The 18,083-nt window shown below is 38.4% G+C and overlaps 2 long non-coding RNA genes across 2 annotated transcripts in view; both read left to right on the top strand.

Annotated features, from left to right (window-relative positions):
* Positions 1-6,364, top strand: part of LOC123332860 — a 37,929-nt gene extending 31,565 nt beyond the window's left edge. The window contains exons 6-7 of the long non-coding RNA XR_006549976.2: positions 4,526-4,631; positions 6,303-6,364. This is a non-coding gene — a long non-coding RNA (uncharacterized LOC123332860). The remainder of the gene's footprint in view (positions 1-4,525; positions 4,632-6,302) is intronic.
* A 79-nt stretch (positions 6,365-6,443) lies between these two features.
* LOC123332861 lies at positions 6,444-16,166 on the top strand. The gene is made up of 2 exons (XR_006549977.2): positions 6,444-6,490; positions 15,868-16,166. It is a non-coding gene; the product is annotated as an uncharacterized LOC123332861 (long non-coding RNA).
* The last annotated feature ends 1,917 nt before the right edge of the window (positions 16,167-18,083 follow it).

The raw sequence follows: 18,083 nt of genomic DNA, 5'->3' as shown, positions 1-18,083 counted from the left end.
TATCTACATAGATTCCTATAGCAATCACCAGGTATATAAGATAATACTCACACGAAGATAAGAATTGGTGAATAAATTGTTTAAGTGTTTTGGGGGCCAAGGTTCTATTCCATTTTTTCATCTAGAGTAAGGAGATACCATATGTCAACTGTAACAAAAATAGGTGTTGCTGAATCACACTGGCCTTGGTCTTGCTCAGAAAGGACCATTTTGAAGAGATGAGGAAGAAGGTCCATCTGGTCTGTATTTCCATAAAAATCAGCCTTGGTAACCTGTTTGGCAGAGAAGGCAATGGCACCCCACTCCAGATTTTCCAGCCTGGAAAATTCCATGGACGGAGGAGCCTGATGGGCTGCAGTCCATGGGGTCGCTAAGAGTCGAATGGGACTGAGCGACTTCACTTTCACTTTTCACTTTCATGCATTGGAGAAGGAAATGGCAACCTACTCCAGTGTTCTTTCCTGGAGAATCCTAGGGACGGCGGAGCCTGGTGGGCTGCCATCTATGGGGTGGCACAGAATTGGACACGACTGAAGTGACTTAGCAGCAGCAGCAGCAACCTGTTTGGCAAATAAGCAGTAGGCATCCAAGGCCTGATGTAGATAGAAAGACGTTGCAATTTTAATAGTTTTTAAAATTTTAAATAGATTTTAATTTTGTAATTTTAAATAGGTTTTAATGCTTTACTTGAGCTCTAATCTGACTCTTTGAAGATACACAGAATACACAGTCAAGGAGAAAGCATTTAGAGCATGGGATAGCTACCATCACTGGTGTTTCCAAAAGCATGCGTAGGTGTGTATACTGGCCCCACCAGGGACACTCAAGAACTCAGGATCTGGGGAGGTACCTCTACTCATATAGAGTTTTATTTGTTGGATATTGTTCATAGTTTTATTTATGGCAAGGGATTCTCATTTAAAATAGTAAAGAATAAATTTCCATTTGAAAATAAATTTCTCAATAAAACTGCAAGCCATATAATTGTTAAATAAATAATGATATGAGTGATGTGCAGGTAGAGGTGCAATTATGAAAGGTGGCACTTGAATAGCTAAAAGTTGCCAAACAGGGGCTTCTATTTATTTACCATGGTTGTCGAGGGGTAGAAGCTGACTTCCAAGGGGCAGGGAAAAATTTTCAGGATGTTGGAACTATTCTCTATCTTCGCTGTGGTGGTGGTTGCATGACTATATACATTTGTCAAAACTCAGAACTGGATGCTAGAAAGGGTGCATTTTACTGACTGTAAATTATACCTCAATAAACCTGACCGAAGAACAAATAAATGTTCTTAGTGTTCCATAAGAAGAATTACCAGTAAAACATGAAATAACAGTCAAACCAAAAAGAAAGGCCACAGATACCTGCAAATCACTTCTTGAGGGTGGAGAGAGTCAGGCTCAACTTTCAAATTGATTTACCTTGATAGACAGCCTCTTAATCTGTGTGTCTGGAGTGGAAATGTCAAGTGTATATTTTTAAACAAACTGCTTTCATTCAATCATTTTGTTTTCACTCATGACTAGATTCATTTCAGCCCTACTGCTCCTCATAGTTTGAAAAACTTATCATGGCAAGAGTGGTTTCTCTGGTTGGGTATTATATTAGTAAATGCTGTTAATAATGATTGCCCTGTAGCGGTTTTTCCATATAAAACACTCTAGTTTTGGGACAGTTAGGGAATTCCTTAGTGTGGAAATGATGGAGAAATTAGGAACATATAAATCTTTGGAGATAACATACTCAGAATTATTTCAGAGTGGCCAACTTTTTCCTCCAACTTTTTAAATAGTGTGACCAGGTACAGAGAGGGCTTGTAGCCCCTCTTACCTTGCATGTGTCTCCCTGTCTCCGTGCTCATCATGGTGCTGCTGCTGCTAAGTCTCTTACGTCGTGTCCGACTTTGTGTGACCCATAGACGGCAGCCCACCAGGCTCCTCTGTCCCTGGGATTCTCCAGGCAAGAATACTGGAGTGGGTTGTCATTTCCTTCTCCAATGCATGCATGCATGCTAAGTTGCTTCAGTCATGTCCTACTCTGTGCAACCCCATGGACAGCAGCCCACCAGGCTCCTCTGTCCACAGGATTCTCCAGGCAAGAATAGTGGAGCGGGCTGCCATTTCCTTCTGCACCGTGCTCATCATACTGTATGGTAATTTTTGGCTCACCTTGGTGTCTTTAGCCTGTAAGTTCCTTAGGAGCAAGAGACATATTTCATTCATTTTTGCATGCTATTTCCTAGCACAGTGTTTATAGGAGCTAAAAATCGTTTCTGAATGAATACGTGAAAACTTATGGCTTTCTAATTATACTAAATGAATTATTTCCATGTAAAAATGGGCTTTTGCAAAGACCTGGGCAAGTGGCATGAATTATGAGATGCCAGCATGGACATGTGAGGCCATTGTCTATGATACTGTATGTGTAGTTTTTCTTGGAGGCAGGTGGCTGGACTTGAAGACCTCTTGAAACATGTTCTAGTTCCTGGTTGGATAAAGTAAGAACTGCACAAAGCTTTTAATGCATTAAGTAAGATTTGTTTAAGGTAGTATAACAATGAAAAGTCATTTAAGTCACTGATGCATTTTTAAAGGTTCCTCTACCTTGCAAATATAATGCATTATCAAAGTTATGTGCATTTTTATAGACACTGTTTTTATAGGACTAATTGATTTTCTTTTGAAGCAATGGTTTGTTGCCATTTCAGATCATTCCATGATTCAAATAAGAGATATCTTTTCCTTGTGGCTTTTTAGGGAAGTCTTTTAAAGTAATAACATGAAAGTCTGGTAAACGTATAGTCTAGTTTTCATAATTGTATCTGTTGTGATTCAAGGACTCATTTAAGATATCTATTTATTTTTCTTGTTTTGTGACAATCATAGTTAGCCATGCTCACCTTCTGAAACCTATGACATGTTTTTCATATCACGGAAGGCAGCACTCACCTTAGCAAGCCCTCAGGATTGTTTTTTGATTACAGACTCAGCTAATTCTCAAAGGGTGCAAAACAGTCAAGATCGGCTCCTTTTTGCTGATTTATTTCCAAAAGGCCTTGCAGGATACTGCCCACCTCTGTAGCTTCATTTCACAGTTTATCTAGGCTCTGTTTCCTTTCACACATAGTATTTACCATCATCTCACTTATCCCAGGCTTACTAATCAATACATCAATTAACAAATATTTGCTGAGTACCTTTTGTGGTGGGTGCATGGTGTTTGCCTTGCTCAGGAGACGTTTCCCTTTAGTATGATAACTACACTTAGGTTTCCCTTAGGTGAACCTCCCCCTACAGCTCTCAGTCATGTGCTTTGGGTTTTTCAGGAGCTCCGGCAGGGGGCACATGACTCAGATTGGCCAGTCAGTGTATCCCATCCCTCTGGCCCCAGTGGCTTGTATGGTGATGGACATACAACATAAAACAGTCTACTAGGAATGAATTCCATGACTTTTGACTTAAACTATGGGGAAGAGAAGCTCTTTCTCCCAAGATTACTAACCAGGTGCAGTATTTCTGGGGCTATCTTTAATCCCACTATTAGAGGATCTTTGAAGAATGAAGCCAATATAAAGAAAACCAGAGCCAAGGAGTAGATAAAGAAATTCTTATGTCCTCTTTATAAAGCCTGATCTACCTGTGTCTGAAGCTGATATCAGGTTACACATGTACTTTAGAATATATCGCATTTCTGTCCTTACGCTCATGAATGCAAAGATCCTGGAAAATACAAATTTATGGCTTGCAAGGATTTATAATAAATCAGAAAAAATATCATATCAAGTTAGCATTATTCTTCAAAAGTATGCTATATTTCTGTCTATCCCTGAAATTATCACTTGATGTCAGGATTGTTTGCATATATCCCTTTCTTCAATGATAAATCTTCTATTTGCCTCCTTGCTCTTAATATCTAGCACAGTGCTTACACATGGAAAATTATTCAATAAGCTTTCATTGAGTTTATCCGAAAAGACAACTAACTAATGGTGCTCGGGGATTTATGGTACATGCCAGATGAGTAGTTTAGACCATGACATGCTATTGTTTTATGTCAAATGGCATTTTTTTGTCTTCTGAGCCAGGCCTTCATTCTAATGGCTAGCATTAGATGATTTGTGTTTTGTTTTGCTTTATTGAGCAAAGCTATGGCTAGATACTAGACAGAGGAAGCTTTGTTGGGATAGAGCAAGGGGAATTGAGAGACTAAGACTCCAGAGAATTTATGTTTTACAAAGAATATGCTTCATTATCAACATAATATTAAACTATCTTGTTTACTTATCAACTTTACACTGATAAACCATAAAATCTTAATTTTAATAAGAAGAGAAAGGAAGACTCATTCCCAAGAATCAAAAGTATATGCAATAATAATCATATCTTGATCGTAATCATTGTTTTTGACCTTCTGTAGCTCAAATGACTCAACTATTTTTATGTAGTTGCGTTGTAGAAATATTTTGTCCCTAGTAATTAGAACCAAATGTCCTGACAAGGTCTGATTCTTTCTTTATTTCCAGAACTGTGAATCTTTGTTTTTCCTGGACCAAACTAAAGTGAACGTCATTCCTGTCTGATCTTTCCCCATCTTCAAAAGTGGAAGCACTGGAAGCTCCTTTGTTCAAGGTAAGTGAACCAGATATCTGCACAATATTTGTTTCTTTTATATTTTAATTGATACAGACATAGATGGTCTTCTTATGAGATTGCATACAAAACAATGTTCAAAATAAGCATAGATTCATAGCTAAGATTCAGAGAAGGAACTGAAAATACATGACTGATGTTTAAACTCTGTATTTTCATCTTGGGTTATGTCATTCTATAGGATGTGAAATAGTGATGGTTAAAGTTTGATAATTCCTTTCTGTGGTTTTATTAGATAAATAACAAAACAAGTTTTTCATAAGAGAGGGACCCCTGAAATCAGACAGGCCCAAGTTTGAATCCCAGCACCACCCTTTACCAGAGTTCTTAATTGTAGACAAGTCACTTATCTTTTTCTGGCCTGTTTCCTCATCTGTTCCTCAAGGAGTTGCTAAGTACTTAAGTTGTGTAAGTATTCTAATGTTTGTGAGGTCAAAGCACAGTGGTAGTAGTCGTAGTAGTTGTTACACATTAGCTGGAGTAGTAATTACAGTACAGCTTTTCCTTGTATCCTTCCTGGGAAACTTGGTGTGAGGACAATCCCATTTTTCCCAAGGTTGAATGGGCCTGTAGCTGGCGAGGCACCCTCTTTCTTCACATTCCATCCACCTGTGTTCCTTCAGAGAGGCATATAGGATTGAACTGGGTGTCCTTCCAGAATGAGGGAAAACAGCTCTTCAGTTCAGGGTACACCTCTAGGAAACACGAGGATGACAAATAATAGAAAAGAACCAGCCCCAAATGTGGTCAAATTGTGAGTATAAACCTAATGTTGGTTTTCATGTAGCTGAGTTTTTTTTGTTAAAGGAATTCTAACAAAACTAGTTTTGATCAAAGTAGTTGACCCAATGTCATACAAGAAATATGGCTGTTACTGGAACTGAATAGTTTATTGCTAGAATAATAAAGACCACAAAAGGAAGAATTTGGTTTCTTTTTTAATCCCAGCTCCTACAGTTGTACCTGGAATGTAAGAGGTGCTCAATATATAATTATTGAATAAATGAGTGAATGCTGCTTAAAAAAAAAGAACAGGTGGATTTGGGCTGCATTGTAAGTGTGGTAAATGTGGCCATATAAAATAGATAGAAGCAACATGGTTAAGTCAGGAAGCTGAAATTCCTGTTCTCTGAAGAGCTCTAAGAGTTGGTTCAACTCCCATTTCTCCAAGATCACACCAGTTTAACTTTTGAAAAGAGGACAGCCAGATATATTCTGAGGTTGAAAGGTTCTAGAACTGTCCTGGAAAAATCCATATCTGTGTGAAGGAACTTTCCTCATCTGGGAACTTGGAGAACTTTGCCAGGCAATACAAATATTTATCCTTAGTTAATATTTTCCCCCCATCATGCCTTAAGACAGATTTTCTTGCTCCACATCCATTTTTTTTTTTTTCTGACACTACTTTGTTGCAAGCTACCTGTTACCTTGTGTGCAGTTGATAATGACCCCAGTGATATTTATTCATAATTTTCCTTCACAGAGAGCAGGAAACAGTTCCTTTTTAATATCTGGGCCATATGTAAATAGCTGAATGACATCATCGCTTTCTGTCTGCAGACAAAGTTTTGCTAAAGTGTTCACAGATAATACTGAATTTTTGTATGTCCTAGATCATCTTCAGGATATTAACATGAACTGTGATTCCAGTTTCTTTTAGAAAATAGTGTAGACGGGAGGAGCCAAGATGGCGGAGGAGTAGGACGGGGAGAACAATTTCTCCCCCACAAATTCATCAAAAGAGCATTTAAAAGTCGAGTAAATTCCACAAAACAACTTCTGAATGCCGGCAGAGGACATCAGGCACCCAGAAAAGCAACCCAACTCTTCGAAAGGAGGTAGGAAAAAATATAAAAGACAAAAAAAGAGACAAAAGAGGGAGGGACGGAGCTCCGTCCTGGGAAGGGAGTCTTAAAAAGAGAGAAGTTTCCAAACACCAGGAAACCTTCTCACTGCCGAATCTGTGCCGAGCTTTGGAAGCACAGAGGGCAACATAAAAGGGAGGAAAAAAAAAAAATAAACAATTAAAAATCGCAGATTGTGAGCCCTACGGTAACTCCCCCAGCGGAGAAGCAGCGCAGACGCCTGCACACGGCATTAGCAAGCGGAGGCTGGGCAGGGAAGCGCGGCGCGGGCTGTGTCCCTTAGAGTAAGAATTGGCCCGAATGTCCTGAGCGCTATCTGAGCGAAATAATTTGGGCTAGCAAACCAGACTGTGGGATATCTACCACGCGAAAAGCCAGCCCTAACCTAAGACACCGCCAGGCCCGCGCACAGAACAAAGGACTGAACAGAGGTAGCCGGCTGCAGACCTTCCCCCTCCGGTGACAGGCAGCCAGAGCCGTAAGGGGGCAATCGCAGCCCCAGAGAGACACTATCTATAAAACTGTAAGCAGGCTTCTTTGCTAACTAAAACTTCTTGGGGATCTGGATGGTCAACATCTGCCTGAGAAGGTGCGCCGGTTTTACACCCAGATAACCGAGTGGCGGGGAGGTGATAAGTCGCAGCATTGGCGCCCGCCAAACGCATCACCTGAGCTGCTCGGATCTGGGAAGAGCACAAAACGCAGGCCCAACCGAGTCTGCGCCTCTGAGGACTACCCGAGTGCCTGAACCTGAGCGGCTTGGACCTGGGAGCTCAGCCCAGGGCCGGCCTCTGATTGTTCCCGGCGGAACAACCTAGAGCCCGAGCAGTGTGGGCAGGGAGGCTACACGCGCCGTGAGCGGGGGCAGACCCAGTGTGGCTGAGGCACTGCGAGCGCACGCCAGTGTTATCTGTTTGCAGCATCCCTCCCTCCCCACAGCGTGGCTGAACAAGTGAGCCTAAATAAAATAAAAAAATAGTGTCCTCCACCGTCCCCTTTGTGTCAGGGCGGGAACCAGACACTGAAGAGACCAGCAAACAGAAGAAGCTATGACAGAGGGAAATGCCTTGGAAGCTACAGGCCATAGATTAAAACCCTGTGGTTACTACGAACTACATAGGAAGGGCCCTCTAGATCTTGAGAAATATAAGTCAGACCAAGGAACTAGCCAAAAATGAACTGCACCCACAATACTCACAACAAAACCAGAGAAAGACCTAGATATATTTTTACTATTTTTACGATCAATCTTTCTTTCTTTTTTTTCTTTTTTTTTAATTAAAAAAAAATTTAAGTCCTCTATTGTCCTTTAATTTTCACTTTTATAACTATTACTTTGCAAAAAAAAAAAAAAAGACCCTATTTTTTTTCTTCTTCAGCAAACTTCATATATATATTTTATAATTTTTTGACCGTGTTTTGTTTTGTTTTGTTTCTTTTTCTTCTTTTCTTTAACATTGTATTTTTGAAATTCCAAACTCTACTCTAGATTTTTAATTTTAGCCTTTTGGTATATGTTATCAATTTTGTACCTATAGTTTTTTTCATAATTTCGGTGACTTTTTTTCCCCTCTGTTTCTTTCTCTTCTTCTTTTGTATAACATCGTATATCTGCAATTCCAAACTCTACTCAAGATTTTTAATTTATGCTTTTTGGTATTTGATATCAATTTTGTACCTGTATCTTCTTTATAATTTTTGCGACATTGTTTTTGTTGATTTGTTTGTTTTCTCTCTTTATTTTTCTTCTTCTTTTTTTTAACATTGTATTTTTGAAATTCCAAACTCTAGATTTTTAACTTTTGCTTTTGGTATTAGTTATCAATTTTGTACCTGTAGTTTCTTTATAATTTTCACGACCTTGTTTGTTTTTCTTTGTTCATTTTTTCTCTCTTTCTTTTCCTTCTTCTTTTCTTTAACATCGTATTTTTGAAATTCCAAACTCTACTCTAGATTTTTAATTTTAGCCTTTTGGTATATGTTATCAATTTTGTACCTATAGTTTTTTTTTTTATAATTTCTGTGACTTTTTTTTTCTTTTTTTTTCCCCTCTGTTTCTTTCTCTTCTTCTTTTGTATAACATCGTATATCTGCAATTCCAAACTCTACTCAAGATTTTAATTTATGCTTTTTGGTATTTGATATCAATTTTGTACCTCTATCTTCTTTATAATTTTTGCGACATTGTTTTGTTGGTTTGTTTGTTTTCTCTCTTTATTTTTCTTCTTCTTTTTTTTTTAAACATTGTATTTTTGAAATTCCAAACTCTACTCTAGATTTTTTATTTTTGCTTTTTGGTATTAGTTATCAATTTTGTACCTGTAGTTTCTTTATAATTTTTGCAACCTTGTTTGTTTTTCTTTGTTCGTTTTTTCTCTCTTTCTTTTCCTTCTTCTTTTCATTAACATCACATTTTTGAAATTCCAAACTCTACTCTAGATTTTTAATTTTTGCTTTTATGTATTTGTTACCAATTTTGTACCTTTAAGAACTCAATCTTCAGGACCCATTTTTCACTAGGGAACGAGATTACTGGCTTGACTGCTCTCTCTCCCTTTGGACTCTCCGTTTTCTCCACCAGGTCTCCTGTATCTCCTCCCTAACCCCTCTCTACTCTACCCAACTCTGTGAATCTCTGTGTGTTCCAGATGGTGGAGAACACTTAGGGAACTGATTACTGGCTGGATCTGTCTCCCTCCTTTTCATTCCCCCTTTTATCCTTCTGGCCACCTCTGTCTCCTGCCTCCTTCTTCTCTTCTCTGTATAACTCCGTGAACATCTCTGAGCGGTCCAGTTGTGGAGTGCACATAAGGAAGTGACTACTGGCTAGCCCACTCTCTCCACTATTGATTCCACCTCATCTCATTTGGGTCACCTCTAACTCCCTCCTCCCACTTCTCTTCTCCATGTAACGCTTGTGAACCTCTCTGAGTGACCCTCACAGCAGAGAAACTTCTCATCTTTAACGTAGATGTTTTATCAATGGTGCTGTATAGAAGGAGAAGTTTTGAAACTACTGTAAAAATAAGACCGATAACTGGAAGTAGGAGGCTTAAGTCCAAACCCTGACTCCAGGGAACTCCTGACTGCAAGGAACATTAATTGACAGGAGCTCATCAAACGCCTCCATACCGACACTGAAACCAAGCACCACACAAGGGCCAACAAGTTCCAGGGCAAGACATACCAAGCAAATTCTCCAGCAACAAAGGAACACAGCCCTGAGCTTCAAGATACAGGCTGCCCAAAGTCACCCCAAAACCATAGACATCTCATAACTCATTACTGGACATTTCATTACACTCCAGAGAGAAGAAATACAGCTCCATCCACCAGAACATCGACACAAGCTTCCCTAACCAGGAAACCGTGACAAGCCACCTGTACAAACCCACACACAGTGAGGAAACGCCACAATAAAGAGAACTCCACAAACTGCCAGAATACAGAAAGGACACCCCAAACTCAGCAATTTAAACAAGATGAAGAGACAGAGGAATAGCCAGCAGATAAAGGAACAGGATAAATGCCCACCAAACCACACAAAAGAGGAAGAGATAGGGAATCTACCTGATAAAGAATTCCAAATAATGATAGTGAAATTGATCCAAAATCTTGAAATTAAAATGGAATCACAGATAAATAGCCTGGAGGCAAGGATTGAGAAGATGCAAGAAAGGTTTAACAAGGACTTAGAAGAATAAAAAAGAGTCAATATATAATGAATAATGCAATAAGTGAAATTAAAAACACTCTGGAGGCAACAAATAGTAGAATAACAGAGGCAGAAGATAGGATTAGTGAATTAGAAGATAGAACGTTAGAAATAAATGAATCAGAGAGGATAAAAGAAAAACGAATGAAAAGAAATGAGGGCAATCTCAGAGACCTCCAGGATAATATTAAACGCTACAACATTCAAATCATAGGGGTCCCAGAAGAATAAGACAAAAAGAAAGACCATGAGAAAATACTTGAGGAGATAATAGTTGAAAACTTCCCTAAAATGGGGAAGGAAATAATCACCCAAGTCCAAGAAACCCAGAGAGTCCCAAACAGGATAAACCCAAGGCGAAACACCCCAAGACACATATTAATCAAATTAACAAAGATCAAACACAAAGAACAAATATTAAAAGCAGCAAGGGAAAAACAACAAATAACACACAAGGGAATACCCATAAGGATAACAGCTGATCTTTCAATAGAAACTCTTCAAGCCAGGAGGGAATGGCAAGACATACTTAAAATGATGAAAGAAAATAACCTACAGCCCAGATTATTGTACCCAACAAGGATCTCATTCAAGTATGAAGGAGAAATCAAAAGCTTTTCAGACAAGCAAAAGCTGAGAGAATTCAGCACCACCAAACCAGCTCTCCAACAAATACTAAAGGATATTCTCTAGACAGGAAACACAAAAACGGTGTATAAATTCGAACCCAAAACAATAAAGTAAATGGCAACAGGATCATACTTATCAGTAATTACCTTAAACGTAAATGGGTTGAATGCCCCAACCAAAAGACAAAGACTGGCTGAATGGATACAAAAACAAGACCCCTACATATGTTGTCTACAAGAGACCCACCTCAAAACAGGGGACACATACAGACTGAAAATGAAGGGCTGGAAAAAGATTTTCCATGCAAATAGGGACCAAAAAAAAAGCAGGAGTAGCAATACTCATATCAGATAAAATAGACTTTAAAACAAAGACTGTGAAAAGAGACAAAGATGGTCACTACATAATGATCAAAAGATCAATCCAAGAAGAAGATATAACAATTATAAATATATATGCACCCAACACGGGAGCACCGCAGTATGTAAGACAAATGCTAACAAGTATGAAAGGAGAAATTAACAATAACACAATAATAGTGGGAGACTTTAATACCCCACTCACACCTATGGATAGATCAACTAAACAGAAAATTAACAAGGAAACACAAACTTTAAACGATACAATAGACCAGTTAGACCTAATTGATATCTATAGGACATTTCATCCCAAAACAATGAATTTCACCTTTTTCTAAAGTGCACATGGAACCTTCTCCAGGATAGATCACATCCTGGGCCATAAAGCTAGCCTTGGTAAATTCAAAAAAATAGAAATCATTCCAAGCATCTTTTCTGACCACAATGCAGTAAGATTAGATCTCAATTACAGGAGAAAAACTATTAAAAATTCCAACATATGGAGGCTGAACAACACGCTGCTGAATAACCAACAAATCACAGAAGAAATCAAAAAAGAAATCAAAATTTGCATAGAAACGAATGAAAATGAAAACACAACAACCCAAAACCTGTGGGACACGGTAAAAGCAGTCCTAAGGGGAAAGTTCATAGCAATACAGGCACACCTCAAGAAACAAGAAAAAAGTCAAATAAATAACCTAACTCTACACCTAAAGCAACTAGAAAAGGAAGACATGAAGAACCCCAGGGTTAGTAGAAGGAAAGAAATCTTAAAACTTAGAGCAGAAATAAATGCAAAAGAAATAAAAGAGATCATAGCCAAAATCAACAAAACCAAAAGCTGTTTTTTTGAAAGGATAAATAAAATTGACAAACCATTAGCCAGACTCATCAAGAAACAAAGGGAGAAAAATCAAATCAATAAAATTAGAAATGAAAATGGAGAGATCACAACAGACAACACAGAAATACAAAGGATCATAAGAGACTACTATCAACAATTATATGCCAATAAAATGGACAACGTGGAAGAAATGGACAAATTCTTAGAAAAGTACAACTTTCCAAAACTCGACCAGGAAGAAATAGAAAATCTTAACAGACCCATCACAAGCATGGAAATTGAAACTGTAATCAAAAATCTTCCAGCAAACAAAAGCCCAGGTCCAGACGGTTTCACAGCTGAATTCTACCAAAAATTTAGAGAAGAGCTAACACCTATCCTGCTCAAACTCTTCCAGAAAATTGCAGAGGATGGTAAACTTCCAAACTCATTCTATGAGGCCACCGTCACCCTAATACCAAAACCTGACAAAGATCCCACAAAAAAAGAAAACTACAGGCCAATATCACTGATGAACATAGATGCAAAAATCCTTAACAAAATTCTAGCAATCAGAATCCAACAACACATTAAAACATAAAAGCTATATATGACAAACCCACAGCAAACATTATCCTCAATGGTGAAAAATTGAAAGCATTTCCTCTAAAGTCAGGAACAAGACAAGGGTGCCCACTTTCACCATTACTATTCAAAATAGTTTTGGAAGTTTTGGCCACAGCAATCAGAGCAGAAAAAGAAATAAAAGGAATCCAAATTGGAAAAGAAGAAGTAAAGCTCTCACTGTTTGCAGATGACATGATCCTCTACATAGAAAACCCTAAAGACTCCACCAGAAAATTACTAGAACTAATCAATGACTATAGTAAAGTTGCAGGATATAAAATCAACACACAGAAATCCCTTGCATTCCTATACACTAATAATGAGAAAACAGAAAGAGAAATTAAGGAAACAATTCCATTCACCATTGCAATGGAAAGAATAAAATACTTAGGAATATATCTACCTAAAGAAACTAAAGACCTATATATAGAAAACTATAAAACACTGGTGAAAGAAATCAAAGAGGACACTAACAGATGGAAAAATATACCATGTTCATAGATTGGAAGAATCAATATAGTGAAAATGAGTATACTACCCAAAGCAATCTATAGATTCAATGCAATCCCTATCAAGCTACCAACAGCATTCTTCATAGAGCTAGAACAAATAATTTCACAATTTGTATGGAAATACAAAAAACCTCGAATAGCCAAAGCGATCTTGAGAAAGAAGAATGGAACTGGAGGAATCAACCTACCTGACTTCAGGCTCTACTACAAAGCCACAGTTATCAAGACAGTATGGTACTGGCACAAAGACAGAAATATAGATCAATGGAACAAAATAGAAAGCCCAGAGATAAATCCATGCACATATGGACACCTTATCTTTGACAAAGGAGGCAAGAATATACAATGGATTAAAGACAATCTCTTTAACAAGTGGTGCTGGGAAATCTGGTCAACCACTTGTAAAAGAATGAAACTAGAACACTTTCTAACACCATACACAAAAATAAACTCAAAATGGATTAAAGATCTAAACATAAGACCAGAAACTATAAAGCTCCTAGAGGAGAACATAGGCAAAGCACTCTCTGACATACATCACAGCAGGATCCTCTATGACCCACCTCCCAGAATATTGGAAATAAAAGCAAAAATAAACAAATGGGACCTAATTAACCTTAAAAGCTTCTGCACATCAAAGGAAACTATTAGCAAGGTGAAAAGACAGCCTTCAGAATGGGAGAAGATAATAGCAAATGAAGCAACTGACAAACAACTAATCTTGAGAATATACAAGCAACTCCTACAGCTCAACTTCAGAAAAATAAATGACCCAATCAAAAAATGGGCCAAAGAACTAAATAGACATTTCTCCAAAGAAGACATACAGATGGCTAACAAACACATGAAAAGGTGCTCAACATCACTCATTATCAGAGAAATGCAAATCAAAACCACTTTGAGGTACCATTTCACACCAGTCAGAATGGCTGCGATCCAAAAGTCTACAAGTAAGAAATGCTGGAGAGGGTGTGGAGAAAAGGGAACCCTCTTACACTGTTGGTGGGAATGCAAACTAGTACAGCCACTATGGAGAACAGTGTGGAGATTCCTTAAAAAACTGGAAATAGACCTGCCTTATGATCCAGCAATCCCACTGCTGGGCATACACACTGAGGAAACCAGAAGGGAAAGAGACACGTGTACCCCAATGTTCATCGCAGCACTGTTTCTAATAGCCAGGACATGGAAGCAACCTAGATGTCCATCAGCAGATGAATGGATAAGAAAGCAAAGGTACATATACACAATGGAGTATTACTCAGCCATTAAAAAGAATACATTTGAATCAGTTCTAATGAGGTGGATGAAACTGGAGCCTATTATACAGAGTGAAGTAAGCCAGAAAGAAAAACACCAATACAGTATACTAATGCATATATATGGAATTTAGAAAGATGGTAACAAAAACCCTGTGTACGAGACAGCAAAAGAGACACTGATGTATAGAACAGTCTTATGGACTCTGTGAGAGAGGGAGAGGGTGGGAAGATTTGGGAGAATGGCATTGAAACATGTAAAATATCATGTATGAAACGAGTTGCCAGTCCAGGTTTGATGCACGATACTGGATGCTTGGGGCTGGTGCACTGGGATGACCCAGAGGGATGGAATGGGGAGGGAGGAGGGAGGAGGGTTTAGGATGGGGAACACATGTATACCTGTGGCGGATTCATTTTGATATTTGGCAAAACTAATACAATTATGTAAAGTTTAAAAATAAAATAAAATTAAAAATTAAAAAAAAAAAAGAGTGTAGTAGGTCAAAGTACATCTTCCCTTTATGTGAATAATGCTTTATTTATTTAAACTCCTAATGTGAAACAAGAATATTTATTAAAAGATTTCATGTAAATTTTGGGTAAAAAACAGTGCTCATTTTATAATCAGTTAGAAATAAAATGGTACTTATTTTGGGAAAGAATTTTCTTATTACCATGGTGGTCTACTGACACTTTAGGATAAGGTAACTAATAGAATAATTGACTATATTTCTGTTGCCAAATATCTTTGAAAATGGACAGGTTTCATGCTAAATGGTCCAATGTATATGAAGTCAAAGTATGATTTTTCTTGTTCAGTTACATGCTAGATGTAGTATCAGAAGTAAACCACAGCCTATAAGTCCGCGTCATAGCTAGAATACATCACAGGACGGCATAATTAGAGGACAAGTATGAACCAATGAAACCCACAGAGTAGAAAAATACCATTACAGATTTAAAGATCATACATCATCAAAAGTACCTTATGATATTGATGAAGCCAAAAGACCTAGCTCACTGAAACCAATTTAATTACATTGTATATGTAAATAAAAGACAGTAGGTCTGGTGAAATTAAGATGACTAACGTAGCAAAAGATTGCAGTGCTCTCTAGTTTGCTTTGAAGGTATAATTTATGAAGATGCTTTAAGGTCATATGTAATACAAATGACAGTTTTTCTAGAGATATATTTGTGCTCTGTAGGATTCATGAGTAATAATGCCTGGAGCGCTCCAACAAAGGTAGTTGCGTGAATTAATGGAGCTATCTGGGCATCAGTCCAATAAAAATGTTGGCTGAATGCTTCCTTGAGGGGAAAGGATATTGAGAACAGGATAGCTATAAGCAATTGATGCTGGTTAAATAGAACATCTTCCTTTTTCTTTTCCGCTTCCGCTTGCTTTTGAACTGTCAGCTGTGTGCCTTTGAGAGAGGAAGAAAAAGACTTCAAGGGGCAAGTTTACTTTAATGCAAAGAGTCAGTTTTCGAGTAATGTAATCCTTTTTTGGATAAACTGATGTTGAGTATGATTAGCAAACCCTTGATAATAAAGTCTCTGCATTTAATGCTGATATCTCAGACCTATGCTGTACACTTTCCATAAGATCAAAGTACAATATGTAATTCTTAATTTCTATTCAACTGTATATTTGAATACCTTTTATTTTGTGTTGGGAACAATGGGAATAAATGGAGTCAGTTAACTAGGTCTAATAGGAAGAGTTCCTTTCTCTCTTGGCTTGGTCTTCCATGGGGACATCAAGAAATAAAAACTGTGGGCCCATAAGAACTCCTGTGTTTCACTTGTCAATCATAAATAGAAGGCAATTGGATGTCTTTAAGTGATTGGTAATGGGCATGGAAGAAAAGACCATGGTATGCAATAGCTGAACTGGGTGGAGTGTCACTTGCTTTTCAGAACTGGTCTGGGGGTCTCTTTCCATTTATAGCCATGGAATGGATGGAGACCAAATTCAGCGTCAGAATGTTTTAAATCCATCCTTATTCTATCACTTTCTAGCCATGTTACTCAGGGCAGGTGGCCTAACTTCTCTGAGTACCAGTTTTTAAATCTATGCAATTGGAAAAATAAAACTCTCCTTGATGTCTCATAATCCTTTCCTGAGACTGTGATGAAATAATGTATGCAGACATGTTTTGCTGGTTATGGAAAACTATGCCATTGTGAAGTGTGGGTATTATTATCCTCACTAATGGAAAGCTCCCTGAGGGTTTATACCTTTCATAAACCTCTTCCAGCTGCCCACTTGATCTCCCAAACACTCCTCCTTTGGCTCTTCCTTCTTTTTGTTCTAATTACATCCAGGAGGAAGCCTCCATTAGGAATTAATGAGCTTTAGTACCTTCATTTGCCATCTGCTCCCCCATCCCCCTTTAACGAATGAAGGTGTGTCTCAGCCTCAAGACCTTACATGGACTGTAGCCAGGCAGATGGGAGTGATTCAGATGAGAAAGATTCTTTATTCCATGGTATGAAGGTCACATTTGGATTTGCTGCTGCTTTTGGAAGCCAGATGGCAACTAGAAGGTGAGAAGAGCCCCTGTTTAGAGCCCTGCTATGGAACACACTGGCCCCACTGGCGTTCATTTATTCAAGCAGACATTTATTCATTCAATTAACATTTACTGTATGTCTGTTATGTGCCAGACACTATGCTAGATGGTGAGGATATAAAGTTGAATGAATAGACTCTTTTCCTTGAATTGCTTACAGCCTACTGGAGGAGATACATACGTGTACTCAGGTAATTATAGTGTGATATTTGTGCTCTAATAATGTTATAGCACTGAGTCTAGGTTTGAATATGGGGAAAGTTAGAAGAGCTGAGTTACTCTCACAATTTGGGCTTTTCAGAGAAAGGACTGTTCTCTAGTTCCTTTCATGTCTGTTAGCAAAGGGAACAGTTTGTGAACCAGTAAGTATCTAGTCGATACCCCCAATTCTACAACTTTTAAAATTTACTCCTACCTATGCTGTGTTCAGCCTGGAAATCACCTAGAATATAACTGCAGTATTGGAAATACTTGCACATGTAGAGAATAAAATCTCCCCGTCTCTATTCATCATAACTGTGTGCCATCTATTGTTTAATGAAGAGTATGGTAATTAGGGTCCTTAAAGAAAACAGATGGCGCACAAAACTGTTATGAAGGTGTGAGAATAGCCCCATACAAGGGATTGTACAGGAATCTGGGGATAGTGGCAGCTGAGCTGAAGCAAATTCTATGTCCAGAGGAGAAAAGATCAGTTTCAGGAACCCAGCAGAAAGTGGTCTTATAGAACTGGTCTTCTTGAGAGGTATGGTAACCCTCAGTGGAAGGTTATAGCCCACGTCGAGGCTGTCTGGTGGGGAGAGAGTCAGGGTAACAAATCTTGTGACTTTACCTTCCACCTCCCTCTCATATGTCTCACTGAAAGTGAAAGTTGCTCAGAGATGTCTGACTTTCTGCGATCCCATGGACTATACAGTCCATTGAATTCTCCAGGCTGGAATACTGGAGTGGGTAGCCTTTCCCTTCTCCAGGGTATCTTTCTAACCCAGGGATTGAACCCAGGTCTCCTGCATTGTGGACAGATTCTTTAGCAGCTGATCCACCAGGGAAGCCCTA

The sequence above is a fragment of the Bubalus bubalis genome, chromosome 3 (genome assembly GCF_019923935.1).
Source record: "Bubalus bubalis isolate 160015118507 breed Murrah chromosome 3, NDDB_SH_1, whole genome shotgun sequence".
In the NCBI taxonomy this organism is placed as follows: Eukaryota; Metazoa; Chordata; class Mammalia; order Artiodactyla; family Bovidae; genus Bubalus; species Bubalus bubalis.
This window is presented reverse-complemented; position numbering and strand designations above follow the sequence as displayed.